Source organism: Aythya fuligula, chromosome 5, assembly GCF_009819795.1.
Source record: "Aythya fuligula isolate bAytFul2 chromosome 5, bAytFul2.pri, whole genome shotgun sequence".
Lineage (NCBI taxonomy): Eukaryota > Metazoa > Chordata > Aves > Anseriformes > Anatidae > Aythya > Aythya fuligula.
In genome coordinates, this window is record NC_045563.1 from 6,086,013 (window position 1) to 6,101,564 (window position 15,552).

Consider the following 15,552-nt stretch of genomic DNA (forward strand, 5'->3'; position numbering starts at 1 on the left):
ATTCATACTCTGGGCTGCAAGCTGGAAGCACTCGGGTTTGGTATGGGGGTTATGTGAGGTTTTCCTTTGAAGACCAGTAGATTTGCATCTCTTCTTTGTCATTGAGCATTGCTATACAACATTAATAACCTGTAACTGCTAATTCATGGCCTGTTTGTGCTGCCACGGTGGCCCAGAGATGGGCGCAGTAAACAAACCATCCGCTTAAATAGCTTAAACGAGACGAGGTGTAGAGGCTGACTTGTACAAGGCGGAGATTAATGATGATTATTAATAATTCTGAGCCCCAAACCAGCACAGCATTTAAGCACAATCTCATGCCCCGTTGGCTTCCCAGTTGAGCTGCTCCATTAAGGCTGGGAGGACTCAGCGAGTGCCCATGTTCAGCACTGGCCTGGGCCGCTGGGCTTGGCGGATGGATGGCAGCAGCGTGTTCCCCTTGGGATGGGAATTGCCTTCCTCCTTTGCTAGGCGAGGAGGAGGAGAGTTCGTCTGGTAAATGTTTGGAGGCAGAAGCTGACAGCAAGGCAGTTTTATCGCTGCCTGGCAAAGCCAGCTGCTTAGAGAGGCTTTGGGCTGGGCTATTTAAAGGCAGGGCTGATCCCCAGCCTCCTCCGAGCGCCTACGCATTGCCCAGCTGGAAAGGAAAGGTGCGGAGCGTGAGCAAGGATGTGCTTGGTGGTGGTGGTGGAGGTCTCCAGCAATATTGCTCTGCCTGGCTGTCCCCACACATGGTCTCTCGCTCTGCTTCTTGAGGCTGGGTTCACCTATCTGACACCAAGCTCTCAGGGCGCAGTGGTGACGGCACAGCTGAACCCAAGCATAAATTTGAGTGGGGTTTTTGGGACCCCTGTGCTTGTGCCAGTACCCTGTGCACAGTTGCCTGCACCTCTTCCTTTGCTGCTCAGCTGCAGCTCAGCAAAGATCCAGGTCTGCCAAAGCAGAGAAACTGCCAGCAGCATCCCCGTCCTGCGCGGAGCAACAGCTCCCCCTGCGCGGAGAGTGGGGTGCTGGGGCTTAGGCCTTGATGTACAACATACAAATAAAATAAAGTAAAATAAAGTAAAATAAAATAAAGTAAAAATAAAGTAAAATAAAGATAAAATAACATAAAAAAATAAAATAAAATTAAAATAAAATAAAATAAAATAAAATAAAATAAAATAAAATAAAATAAAATAAAATAAAATAAAATAAAATAAAATAAAATAAAATAAAATAAAATAAAATAAAATAAAGAAGAGCGGTAATAAGTAAAAAAGCACTGTTTAAAAGAGCCACTTCTTATCCGATTCTCCAGGAACAGGGATGCACAACCCTCTCAGGGCTGGCCAGCTGAATGCTTACCATTGCCAGAGCTGCAGCCTGCAGCTTGTCAGAGGCTGCAGTAATTCTGTGTGGGCCCCATTATTTTCTTTTGCCCTATATTTGAACGTTTGCAGAGGGACACAGATGCTTGCAGATTTCCCTTTTCTCCTTCTGGGAGCACAAGGCCACAGATTTGGGGTGTGTGGGGTTGACACACGATTTGCTGCTCTGTGCCCCCAGACCTCTGTCCACCCTTCAGCTGGGTGCCACGCGTGGCCAGGCAGGTACCCACCTTGGGCAGCCCCAGAGCTGTGCAGGACAGAGTTTCCCACCCATGTAGGATGCTCCTGAGCAAGATCACAAGCAAACAAATTCTGCTTTGGGATAAAGTGCATCAAATAAAAACACGGGGCCGTGCCGGACCCACAGGAGAAGACAGCTCTCTGGGGCCAGCTAGGTTCTGTTCCCTGCTCTCTGGGGTTTCTTTTGGCTTTGTTACAGAAGCTGTGGGGCTGCTTCCCCTGGTGTCTCACCAAAAAAAAAAAAGTAAAAATTATAAAAAAGGAGCAGCCCCTTCCCCACCTGCCCTGCGGGGAGGGGAAGCCCAGGTCCTGTGGTGCCACCTGGTGGAAAGCTGCAGGCCCGCACCCGGGCCTCTCCTCCAGGCTGTGGAGAGAAGAGGGAAAATTTGGCAAGGCTGGAGGCTGCTTCAGCCCAAATTCCTCCCCAGGCTCCTGGGGGGCGAGTCCCAGCCCTGTCCTCGCCCACAGGGAAGGGGAAAGGGGAATTCACCCTGGGAGAGAGCCCCAAGCCTGTCAGTGTGTGGGTAGGATGGAGACCCAGGTGCCTCCATGCCATCAGGGACAGCCCCAGGACTGTGCCTCCCAGGGGAGCATCCTTGCCACCAGGAGATTGGGCTTACTGGGGGACCAGTGGATACTGGGTTTACTGGAGGGTGGATATGGGATACTGGGTTTACAGGAGGGGAGGCAAACGTCTTCCCTCCTGGTGAGCCTGGACCACACCAACATCAGGAATCACCAGGCCAGAAATAATAAAAAGCTCACAGTTTCCCTAGAAATGGGTGTCCCAGTCCATATAGCCTCCAGCCTCCAGCACAGGAAGATTTTGGCTAACCTGCCAGCTGTGCCCGAGTGGTGTTGCTCTGAAATATGGGCAGAGCTTATCCCTGCCTCTGCACAGCACCAGGCATCCCGCAGGTTACAAACCTTGTTTTGTCTGTGCCTAAAATCTTTCTGAATATGTTGGTATAAGCCTGTATGCCCCGATGATCTGCAGCTGGTTTTCAGCTCGTATCAGCATCTCTTGTTACCCGGTGCAAACATCCTTATGTTATTTTGAATCTGGAAAGGATGGGGTATGAACAGCTATCCTTAACATCTGATCACATAGGAAAATGAACATGAAGTGGTTTATTCTTGTTTGTTCCCCTGTATCTAACTACCTGTTCCCCTTATGCTGATGTGGGCTGGCTTACAGTCTGGAAACCACAGTAACTTAAAGAACAACAAAAGCTGTGAATTAAATTACAAAAAAAAAACAGGTGTCCACACTGAATAAAGCCAGTGGGATCCAGCTGATTTTCATCCAAGTCTTATTCCCAGCAATCAGCTTTTTCAAGGTACCCTTGCAAACTTTTGTTTCTGCCTGGGGTATTTTGGAGGCGTACAAACTACGTATGAGGTCAGGAACTAAATATTCCTTGTTTTCCAGATGCTGAACTGGAAAGCCAGTAGCATGACCACTACTTTGGGAGGAGAGATGCTGCTCTGTCATTTGTGTGGTCAAAAAAGGGATTTGTTGAGAGAATTAAGAAATAACCACTGAATTCTGACCTGTGTCATGAACCTGGAATAGTTTGGATACCGTTGAGTGTGAAATCCCACAGAAGAAGCCATAACCAATGCCAAGCCAAAAGCTGTGAAATTCTCACCCTCTGAAAAGCCAGGCTATGATTTCTTTTAGCAGTGGTCAGCTCACAGCTTGTTGTAAACACCATCACTCGAATACCCCTTGTCCTGTGCCTTTGGGACAGCAATGAAAGGGCATGCCATGTTTTCATGCTTTTCTTTCCTTTAAAAACCTTCAGGATTGGACCACAAACTGGCCTTTCTCATGAAATCCAGGTCCTCTGACCAAGAGACCACATAAGCAGTAACGAAACTTTCCTTCCCAGGCCTGCGGAAATGTGTCTGCATCCATAAATTTAAACATCTGGGTCCAGTGCAAAGTAGGTCAGAGCTCATCTGTCAAAGAAGGCTTTGTCAGGGATGCAGGGAACTGTATTTTCTCCCTCCTGTCTCACTTGTTCAGTGGCAAAACCAGAGCAACCATTCCCTCTGATGGTGCTCATTGATGGTGGCTGCCTCCTGAGCGTGGCAATATTCCCCTGCCATGGAAATATGTCCCCGTGTGCATGCCATCCCCTCGCCAGCATGTCCTGCAGAGCCCCTTTGGCATGATGCTCCTCAGACCGGTCCATGGCACCACACCAGTCTGCACCAGTCTATACCAGTCTGACCCAGGACACAGATCCAGAAGGGGACAGGATGGGAGCAGGTCCGTGCCTTGGCTGCTGCCCTGTGGCTTCTTACATAAAGGTGTCACCACCACAACACCCTGGTCCTAGGGCCATCAGGTACCACCATGGCCAACACTTTGCCGACCAGCTCTGGACTTCCCTCCATTTAACCTGAGCATCCTTCCAGCCTGGTAAAAAAAAAAAAAAAAAAAAAAAAAAAAAGACTTTCCAAAAAATAGTTTGTAACTAGAGAAAATGACGGAAGAACAGATTCAGGAGGTGTCATGGGATGTCGCAGCCCAAATGCACGTTTACATCCATGCCCACACAGACATCCTTCAGACAGCTCCTTGTCTAAAGCCCCTGCCTGGGACCAAGAGCAAAGCCTGAGCCAGCCAGGGCTTTGCAGGAAGGGCCAAATGTGTAAAACAGGAGTGGTGGGCTGTGAGTGGGATGGGAGCTCAGCAAACAGCTGCTAGTGGGAGAAGAAATGGGGAAACGTACAGGGAAAGCATCAGCTGTGAGATGGAGGGGGATGTAAATAAGGGGCAGTAAATCCCCCACCTTCCCCTTTGCAATTAAGGCAGTGGATGGCGGAGATGGGGTATGGGGGTGCCCTTCTGGGGACTTCCCTTGCAGTGGTGATGAGGAAATCAGAGGTGGGAGCCTAAAGTGTAAGAGGAGCTCTGAGAGATACCCCTGGGGATGTCTGGCCACATGTACACCCACACAGTGTGTGCCCCGCTGGCTGCCAGCAGTGTAGGCAGTGAAATCGGAGCTGCCTGCCCTGTGAGGAGCACTTTTCCACACTTGTTCTCATTTTTGGCTTGGCTTTGGCAGCGGACAAGTTGTTTGGGATTTGCAGCATCCTCCCACTTGCCAGCGCTGGCTGCTTGTGCTGAATCCTGTAGCCAGAGCCCCTCTGCTGGTAGAAACACACGCTGCTGTCCCTGCTCCAGGTGCCACTTCTGTCACCGTCTGCCCTGGTGGTGTTGGCTTAGCTCAGCAATTTGTCCTCAGATCCTGTCAGTTCCCATTTCACCCCACTCAAACTCCACTGCAGTTTCTATGCCTGCATCTCCTCAAGCTTTGTTTTGCACCGAATTGTAGGCACGGCCCTTTTCTTCAGCAGCAGCATCCTTCCTGGTCAAACCATTCCCTGCTTTTGGGGGCTGGTTTTCAAGGGCAGATGGCTGATGTCTTTGTGCCTCTGAGCTTTCATGCAGGCTTCAGCTTCAGGAAACCAAAGCCCGGCTCTGAATGACAGCAACCAATTCCTTCTTTACCCAGGGATAGAGGCAAAGTCATACCCCTGGTATGCACATATGCATAGGTACGTGGATCCATATGTAAGGGTATCTAAAGGGAAGGCAGAGAAACAGGGGAGTCAGGCACATGGGCATTTTTTGCCACGAGGAAGGACAGTGGGATGTCTGTGAGCACATTTAGGGCGATGTCCTATGCTCTATGTGATTTCCCAGAGGAGGCTGAGCTCCATTTCCGAGTGCAAAAGAACCAAATTTCTCCACATTAAGCGATGAATGACATTTTTCCTCTGATTTTGCAACCTTCGCTTTCATCCCAAGCCATGAGTAGGCACCAAAACATCCATCCTCCCCGTGGAATGAAAAATCCATAAAAAACACACAAGCAGAAAACTCCAGTTTGTTGCCAGGTTCCTGGTCAGGAGGGACATGACTCGGTGCCTGCAGAGCAAAACATTCCTGTTTCTTCTGATGGATGAAATTCAGATGGGAGTGTGGTGCTCAGGACCTCCAGCACTGGCACAGACCTGCACCAAGATGGGCTTGGGACCTGGGGTCCTGCTCTTGCAGAGCCAATGTTCACAGCTCTCATGAAGCCCTGTAGGATTTTGGCTTCAAACCGACCCAAAATCACTGTGTTTTGCTTCCTTTCGGCAAACCAAAGTGCTTTTTCTTCTGACTTTTCCCCCCTCTAAGCCTAAAGGAGCCTGACAGTTTGGGCAGTTGTGTAAGCTGCCTTCTCCATCCAAAAACAATAATATTTTGATGCAAAATCCTTGGCCTGCTCTGTTTTAAATCTCCCCAGACTCCTGTAACGCTGTGTGTGTGGGGATGCCTTTGTGTCCTCTGGCACGCTTTCGCAGATGGAAAGAAGAAAGAGCTTTTCCCTACCTGCGCGCTCGCTCCCGTTATTGCACCCCTTTGAAGTCGAGCAATAAAAATCCCCTATATACAGGCGCAGAGCTCCCTGCCAGCCCTTTAAAGTCTCAAATGCAAATTTCACGGGAAGAGGAACGCAGATGAACGCCGAAAGAATAAAAATAAATAAAAAATCTGCGCCCTTGGACTGGAATGAATAATTTAACAGGGGAACCCGGGGCAGCAAGCGCAGGAATGTGCTCGTGTTTAGCTGGAGTCCAGCAGCCGTGCTGGGGGAAGCGAGGTGCGTGCGGGTGCCATACAGCCAGAGCCAGCCAGGCATGGAAGGAGCAGGGGTGAACCTGGGTGTGTTTGTCCTAAAATGAGGCAAAGAGGAAACTTTGCATTTTTTTTTTTTTGTCGGTGGGAGCAATGCATGGCAGTGCTGCATTTTCTGGGTGCCACACTGGCAACCAGGTCATAGGGAGAGAGGGGAAAAGCAGGGGATGGGGACTGGTGCTCCAGGGGGTGCCCGTTTGCACTCAGTGCCCATTTCTGCCACTTTTCCTACAAAAAGGACCTCCCCAAAAGCTCCCAATTGACTTCTGCTGAGAAAATAAATAAATAAATAAATAAAAAATGATGCTATTGAGCAAAAGTAAGATTTCACAACAAAGCATGTGTGGACACCCAGCATCCTTCCAGCCCCTCTGCAGCCCCTGACCACGGGCACAGCAAGGGAATTGTGCTGGGAGCCCGGAGCCGTGAGCTCTGACCCAACCCAAGCGCGGACTCTGCCCGGCTCTGGACCGGGAGGCACCTTGGGAAAGTACAAAAACAAGCAGGGAGAATAAACATCCGGATGAGGGCTAAGGAGGGAAACCAAAACACTGGGGGAAGCCAGGAATAATACGAACCAAAAACAAATAGAAAAGAGCTAACGGGAGCAGCAGGTCTAAAAATAAAATGAAAGAACAACATCGGGGGGGGGAGGGAGGGAGGTGTCTGGGGGGACTGGCGAGGCAAGAGGGGCACGTGGGGTTTCAGGGCTCGGTCCCACCACCGGCCTCTCCCTTCACTCTCCCATATTTTGGGGAGGATGAAGGGAGTGGGCTGGGACCCCCATGAGCTTTTTGGCCCCAGTGAGACCCCCCTTCCAATGCCCCCCTCACCCTGGCACTGTCCCCCCATGCTCTCCTTGAGGTGGCAGGGAGTCTCCTCGGAGCTGCAGGGAGTCCAGGAGCACACTGGAATGAAATAAAATGCTTTAAGAAAATACTCTGAACATCTCCTGGCTTGGTTTTCTTGAAAGAAAGATGATTTTTGGAGCTCCGTGCTGTGTGCCAGTGCTGCCGACACCGGCCCCGCACCCGGACTTCTGCTTTCTGCTCTTGGATGCGCGCTGGCCTCACCAAGGCTGTGAGTCTGTGGGCACCTAATTAAAACCAATGGTGGATTTTAAAGAGGGGGGAAGTAAAATAATAATAATATATATATATATAAAAAAAAAGACATCGGGCTGAGCAGGGAGCCAAGGAGGCCACGTGCCAGGAAAGCGAGCCACCTGCCAGTTTGGCACGGAGTGAATGCTTGGCCATGGAGATGAGACGCCAGAGCGGGGCGCGCTGAAGAGCCGCTTGGTGTGTTTGGGGGGACGGGGAGGTGGGGAAGGGGCCAGCACCATCCTCGCACCTCTGGCAGAGACCTCTGGCACACAGCACGGGCAGATTTCCAGGATCCGGCCTCTCCCTGGCCCACTTCCCCGGCTCCCCAGGACACAGAGCAGCAGCCGGTAACGCGCCCGCCTCTCTGTGGGCTGCTTTCCTGTGACCCAACGCGAGGAGCCTGCAAAAGGAGCAAGCCATGGCCAAGTTTCCCCTTGTTTTTACTTTCCCTGTTTCATTTTGGCTGAGTCCAAGCGTGGGGGGTTCACATCCAGCCAGTCCCAGCGGGACCTAAAACACATCAGGCTGGGTGCCGGGTTGGAGAGCTGGTGGTGATGCCCCGCTGCCGCACATCTCCTTTGGGGGGGAAAAAGGGTCCCTTGGTTCATCGGGCACCTCTCAGCTCTCCAAGACAGCAGCTTTCCCACTTTTCCCTTGCAAAATCAATGTGTTTCATGCCATAACCCATACAGGTAGAAAAACAAAATAGGCACGGGCAGGGTGACCGAGCTCTGCTGGCTGCCTCCGGCCCCGCTCCGGCTGCGGCCGCTCCCCTCGGCACCGCCTGCCCAGCTGCGTGGCGTCGGGTCAGTCGGCGCGAGGGCCCGGCCAACACAGCTCTTCCATGGAAACATTTGGTCAACAAAAAATTGCAAATTTTCATGGCGAGTATCCGGTTTCCTCCCAACTTTCTTGTTGTTTCTGAAAGCTGCTCGCCCAGTCTGGAGCTGGCTTTCGCTTGCATTTTTTTTCCCTCGGTGTTTAATTTTCAGCAGCTACAACCTCCCGACTCTTTTTTTTTTTTTTCTTCCTTTAGGTTTTCATCCTTTTTTTTAATATAAATGGAGGAGCTGGCATTTCCTTCCCCCTCCTAGCTGAGAGGCTGCTAGAAGTGATGGGTGATCCAGGAAGGGATTTTGGCTTTTTAGGTTGAAACGAGCTTGAGCGAGGGACGTGGGACTGTGCTACCTGCTCTGGGCCACGTCAGCACAAGCACAGGGAAGGAAAAATAGATTATTCCTGCAGCGAGGAGCAGAGATAACTCAGGGTAACACTGCCTAAAGTCCTGCGGGGCCCACTTAAGCACAGGGACTGTCCAGAAGGAAATCAGAGCCCACATCTGCAGCGTCCTTGGGTGTGACACTGGGGGGTGGCTGCTCCTGGCTCCATCCCTCCAGCCCAACCCTAGCTTTCCCCCCTCTCCCTTTTTCTGGCTTTTTGATATTTCCCAAGCCCGGCAGGCAAATCTGCGCTGGGGAAAGGGGCTGGGGAAGGGGCAGAGCCCAGGCTTCTCCCCGCCGCGTTCCCGTTGCACAAGGAGCCAGCGGGGTCCCCGGCGAAGGGCAGCGGTGACAGCAGGTGGCACTGCAGCCCCAGAAACGCCGCAGCCGCCCGGCGAGCTGTGCTCGTGTGTGTGCACTCACACTCACACTCACACCCTCACTCACACTCATGCTCACACTCACACTCACACCCGCACTCACACTGGATTTCATTGGGCGGCCAGGGCTCGAATCGTGCACTCGGTTTGGGTGCAGGGATGCTCCCCAAGGGGGCACACAGGGATTTGCCCCTCGCTTTTTGGGTGGTGGGGGTCCGGCCATGCCTGCTGCTAGTGGGGGAAGCAGGGTGAGAAACGCAGCCCGAGAAATCGGGGTACCCAGCCAGCCACAACACGACCACCAGCCACCACAAACCAGGGCAATACTGGGGAGGGACCTGAGTTACTGTAAATCTGGGAATCTGAACACTGAATTTATTTTATTTTTTTTTTAAAGTCACCCTTCCATGAGCTGCACTGATTTATGCCGGTGAAGGCTCTGGCTACCGACACTTCCAGTTGTGCCTGCTAAGAATATAACGCGGGCTGCATCACAGCCTCAGTTCCCATCACACAACTGCTTGGCCAGCTCAGGCTTTATTTTTAGCCCGGCTTCCTCGGGGCTCTGTCTGATCTGATTCCTCTGGAGAGGAGATTTTCTGCTAAATGCCATCCTCCTGCTAGAAGCTCCCGTTCTCCCCAGCGCTGCCCGAGTGGTTGACCTTTTCAAGCAAATTTGGAAGATAATTGGTTCAAGTTTGGAGAGAAGTGGCAGCCGAGCAGAGGAGCGAGACCCCAAGGAGTGTCCCGGGGCGAGGCGGACGAGCAGCACGCGGACATTTTGCTGCTAGTCGGGATCATGGCAAGCGGGGATCGCTGCAGGAGGAAGGAGGAAAGGCTATTTTATGTCCTTCTGCCTTTGATTTGGCTGGCACGGCGCTGTTCAGCTCTTTGTGATTTGCTTTCAAGCAGCTTGCTGCGAGCTGCAGCACCGAGGAGTCAAAACCCGAGCGGGGCTGGTTAGCCGCGCGCGGTCCCGTGATGTTGTTTCTGGCCAGCAGTTGGTTGAGCTCATGTCTTGTAATTAGTGGGTGGGCTTGAGGAGACCACTGCGGCTTCTGATCTCCCGGGGAAAAGGGAGAAAATGAGCAGGATTAAGGAATTTCAGAAAATTACAGGCATTTTCGTTTCGCATGAGCTTTGCCAGAAGCACCAAGCCCTGGAGAAGGAAGGCCACTGCAAGCTGCGTTGGCCGTGGGCAGGACTGAAGGGCTTTGTCACCCATCGCTGTCGCCCCAACGACTCCGTGTGTCTGTGTGGTGTGTTATATTTGTGTGCTGTGTGTCTGTGTGTGTGCACAGCCACAGCTCTGCCTGCCCAGCAGGCCGTGTCCCTCCGTGAGACTGAAGGGAGACGTTCCACCCGCAAACACAGCTTCATATGGATTTATTTTTCGTTTTATTTTTTAATCAGGGTTGCTGCTACCAGTTCAGGGATCCAGCAGGGGCTGGGGCCCCAGTCCCCCAGTCTGTCCCACCCAGCTTCCCAGTGGACATTTAACTCTGGGTGCCCACCCAGACCCATTTCAACCTTGGGAGCAGTCAGAGCTCAGTGCTCGGTGCACAAACCAAACACACATCATTTTGGGCAGGTTCTTGTGCTCTTTTTCTGCTGCAGGGTGCAGGACCCAGCCCTCCCATTGACACCTTGGTGGAAGCAGGTTCCCCCTCCAGCATCACCAAGCAGAACTTGCTGTGATTTTCCCCAGATAAAGGCTTTTTCCAGCCAGGGTTTGATTGCAAGCTTTGTCTCGAGAGGAGGCCAGGTCTGGTGTCCAGGACAGAGGGGACGTGACCAGCCAAGCACCGAGGCACATGCCCAGCAGCACGCTTTCTGAACTACACCAGACACAAAACCACAATGTCTGCTTCATAACTGCAAGCACGGATCTCATCCTGCACTTCTTGCTCGTGGGAATGCCTTATCAGATGGGTTGTTCTGGTGAGCAGCCCTATCTAATGCATCTATCTCTACGTATCTATGTATACGTCTATGATCTGTTTATGTATTCTGCCTCCCGTTCAGCGTAGACATTAATCATATGCTGCTTTAAAACTTTTAAAAGCACCCTACATCTCAGTGGCGATGACCACTTCCGAGACCCCTTGCGTGATCCTTGCAGGCTTCTCGCACGCCAGCTGCCAGCTGCAAGACCCTGAGCCCTAAAAGAAGGAGCTTTCACTGCAAAACAGCCAGCTTTTTGCAACAGCTCACTGCTTTTCCATGACAGGTGGCAATTGTCACCCCATGGGGACACCTCAGCCATGGGGTGGTGGCCGGCGTGTCCCCTGCCACCCTGCACGGAGCCAGCACCATTTGTTCCTTTACCCTTAAACAGTCGAGGGCTGTCTCTCCCTCCCTCTCTCGTGATTTCAGAAAAATAACCCCGCGATTATTTTTCCACATGAAAGTGCCCCGGCGCTCAGGTGGACAACCTGACTCCGGCGGAGCCGCCTGGAATCCCTGCGGTTTGGATTTCCAGGGGAGAACAATCTTATCAGCGCAGATCGGAGGCGCAGATACCCGCTGGGGTAGGGTTGCGTAAGCACAGATTGCCTCAGCTCGCCATCGGGAGGAGGCTCCCGCCCCGTATTTATTTGTTTTCCCCGCCGCGGGTGTCAGGTTCTCCTGGTGACCATCACCACAGCTTTCTTTCCCCGCTCATTGTTCGAGCCTTCCTCATGGATCGCTGGGCAGGGCGCCCCGGTTAGGCCTGGCCTCAAGCACGTCTCCTCAGGGGGGGGTCCCGCACATGGGGCTGGATTTTTCTCCCCCATCCCACAGCAGCTCTCCCTGGGGTGAGGGCGGGAGCTGGGCACGTTCCCCGCTCCCTCGGTGCCCCCGTTTTGGCCTCGTCCCCTCCCGCGGGCTCCTCTTTCAGCGCCGGGGCGGCTGCGTGGGCACCTTGTCTCCGGTTGCAGGGGCAGGATATACGGTTTCCCCGGAGGCCATCGGCAAGGAGCTGCGGCCACGTAGAGCCAGCAGGGCAGGGCCACGAGGATGGAGAGGGCCTGGGGGAAGGCAAAGCACCGGGGAGCATCGGTGGGTGCATACCCACAGCTTTGGCCTCTTGGAAAATGTTTGGGGTTTGTGTTCGGCCTACATGTGCATGCTGAGCTCCCTGGACTTGAACATTTGTTGCAGGAACACCTAATATCTCAGTCCCATCCACAGCTTTCAGGTGCTAGTGCTCATTTTTGCCTCCTCTCCTCCTGATTTAAAGGATTTTAAGAGCTCTCCCTTGTACTGATGCTCTCAGACCGTGTAACATCACCTCTTTTCCAAACTCCACACATCAGGAAACCAGGAGGGACCGCAGAGCCCAGCAGGCCTCCTGCAGCTCCCTCCCCAGGCACTGCCGGGGCCTCTTTGAACCTCATCCAAGTCACCTGTTGGACCTGGGGGCCTCGGAAGCAGATCCCACACACGGGGTAATGGATACGGGTGGTGCGGCCCAGAATGGCCTCAGCATCTTGGCCAGCTCAGTGCACCGAGCGCGCCTGTCCCTGCGTTAGGGACAGCACCACTCTCACTGACATCCCCAAATCCTTTACCTGCACTATTTCCCCCGGAAAATAACCCCTGCTCTGTAGGATGGCTGCCAGGCCCTGTCCCTGCAGCACAGCAGGAGCCCCAGCTATGGGAAGCGAAGCAGCCAGGGGCCAAGAGCTTGGGCAAGCTCTGCGGTTTCCCCATGCCCGAGCCTCTGCCCAGCCCTCGAGGGCTGAGGATGGGGAGAGCAGCGCTGAGCTGGGTGCTCCCTCTCTCGCGTGCACTCTCTCCTTCTCCACCAGCTCCAGGATATCAGGCACGGGAAGATCTTAATTCCCTAAATAAATCTCTGATCTGTTCTAGCAGGACATGGCCCTTCTGCTGAACCAAAGGCAGCACGGTGCCCAAACCCCTCCTGTGCCCACATGGGCACGGCCTCGGGTCCTGCTGGCACCCAGCATCCAGAGCAGCAGAGGGGCAGCAGCATCCTCCAGGGCTCAGGAGGAACACGCTGATGGCTTGCAGATGTGATTTCATTTTCAATTGTTTCTAATTTGCTTGAGTTTGGGTTGTGTTTTTTTTTTTTTTTTCTTCTTTTCAGTTCCAGAAAAGGGACAATTTCTTCAGGGAGTGTTAGCCACAAGCCTCATTTGGCATTGTTTTTTATTCAATTGTTTTTGTGCTGCGTTATTAGGAATATTGCATTACATAATGATAAGCCGTGGTGACTTATTATGGGGACTGCACCGGGAGGCAGCGTGGGTGCGCTCCGGCTCCGTCCCCTGCCCTCACCCTGCCCGTCAGCAGCTCTGTGGCCACGGGGCTCAGTTTCCCCTGCTGCGAGGCAGGGCTCGTGCACGCTCCAACTACTGGCTTTACAAGCTTTTCCATCCCAAAGCCAGAAAAGGTGCATTTTCCCCTTTTTCTTCCCTCCTGAGGAAACCAAATGTGGGGATTTACCTACAGCCCAGCGCCCTGCAGAACTGAGCTGTAGGTAAAAAGCTGCTGTGGGCACGGGAAGGAGCCTCTGCCCATGGGGACGCTTTCTGGGAGCTGCAGACAAGTGAAAACAGGAAACTGTAATTGAACTAAATCTGTCTCTTTAACCTTATTATTAGGATTGGGATTATATGCTTTGGGGAAAGTTCAGCCTCCGTGTAGGGCCAGGGTGAGGAAACGTTCCTGCACCGAGGCACCGACAAGGAGAGAGGTGAGCCGGGGAGGTGCGGCCGTGTCCCTGCCTTCCAGGCAGAGCCATGCGGCTGGTGGCTGATCCATGGGCAGCCTGGCAGTGTGCTCCCTCCCTCTTTGGTTAAACCCAAGTCCACTCAGCTTCCATGTTTCACACCGTGTCCATGTCGAGGTGGGACAGATGACAGCGTGACGGGTCCCTCTGCACATTCAGGATGAACCAAAGCCCCTGCAGGTGCAGCCTCTGCCCCCTCCGCTCTGCTCGCACAGCACCCGGAGCCCTCCAGGATCCCGACAGGTTTGGCCCCAGTAGGAACAGCAAAATGGAGATGGATTTGTACATCCCAGTTGGATAAACCTTGCAGTGTCTGCTCCTTCACTGCTCCTGCTGTTAACAACGCCCAGCTGCAGTGGTCAGGCTCAGGGGCTCCCCTAGGGCAGCGTGTACAGGGATAACTCGAGCAGCTCCAGCTCTTCCCTGGCTGCAAACCCCCCGGGAGCAGGGGGGCAGCAGGCAGCCCGTGAGGCTTCCCACCTGGTCTCCACTCCGTGCTCGCTGCGGGGAAGCAGGAGCAAGAGGAAAGTGCAAAGGTGAAGCGTTATCGTGCTGCAAGTGCCAAGTTTTCTTTACAGGCCCGCAGAGCCCTAAGCTCTTCAGTAACAGTTAAACAACTGTTAAATGGGACTTTATCTTCGGGCCGGATAAGGGAGCAAGCGAGGACTGGCTGCTGGGTGACAGGCAGCACAATAAAACCCCGCTGCCTGGGGAAGGCACTCTGGATGCCTTGGCCCTGTCTGGCTGCCCGGACGCGGGGCTGCAAGGACGGCGAGCTCCAAGCCCTGCCACCCACGCGCTGCAGCGAGGTGGGGAGGTTTGGTAGCAGGGCCTCAAATTGGTGCCTTGAAATCATGTCGGATATGAGATTGTGCCGTGGGCCTCATGGGGATCTGCTCGCCTGTGGCCATTCCTGCCCCTCTTTTGGGACGGGGATGGGGCTTGGGGGCGAGGAGCCGGGCAGGAGCTGGCAGCAGGGCAGGGGCAGAGCAGGCGTGCGGCTCGTGTGCGCTGCCACGGGACAGCGCTCGCTGAACGTGACCCAGGAAATGGAACGAGGAGAGAGGAGGGGGCTGGCTTTCCTGCCCAGCGTTTGTTTTCCTGCACCGAATTTCCTGCTCGGGGAATCTCAGCGAAACCCCCAGCACTTCTCAGGCGGAGGTGGGCTGGGGAGAAGCGGGCTGCCAGTCCCGCTCCGCGGGGGGACGAGGCGCTTACGGTAGAGGTGACCTTTCTAAATCCCTGCTTTGGACAGACATTTCCAATAAGTGCCGAAGAAAAGCCTGCCAGCTCCAGCTTTCTCAGCCTGCTCTCCATTTTCCTTCCATCCTCTCCAGGCTGAATTTAATCCGAGAAGGTTCCTTTGAGCTTTTGTGTGTTGCTGGGGGAGATGTGGGCGCACAAGGGATCGCGTTACAACTTTCATTTCCTGAAATGTTTGAGGGAACATCCAGGGTTTTATCCACACATCAGGCAAAGTTGAGGGCTCAGATTTCAGGTCTTGTCACTCAGCTGTCACCAAACAAATGAGCCTCTCAGAGCTGGAGACGGGGAGAGCTACCTGCTATTCATGACCCCGAAAGCAGGTGATCACTCATGGGAAAAGCAGGTAGAATTAATCATTCTGCTGTTCTCCATTTCCTCCCCTTTTTGGCTGACCTGGACACAGTGTGAAATCTGTCCTGGGGAGGGGGAAGGAGGAGGGGGGAGCGGGGAGGGAGGGGGGATTAACTCCTTCCTGCCGATGAAAATACAGCGGAGGGAGGTGAGAACCGACCCGGGGGCTGCCTCCCCAG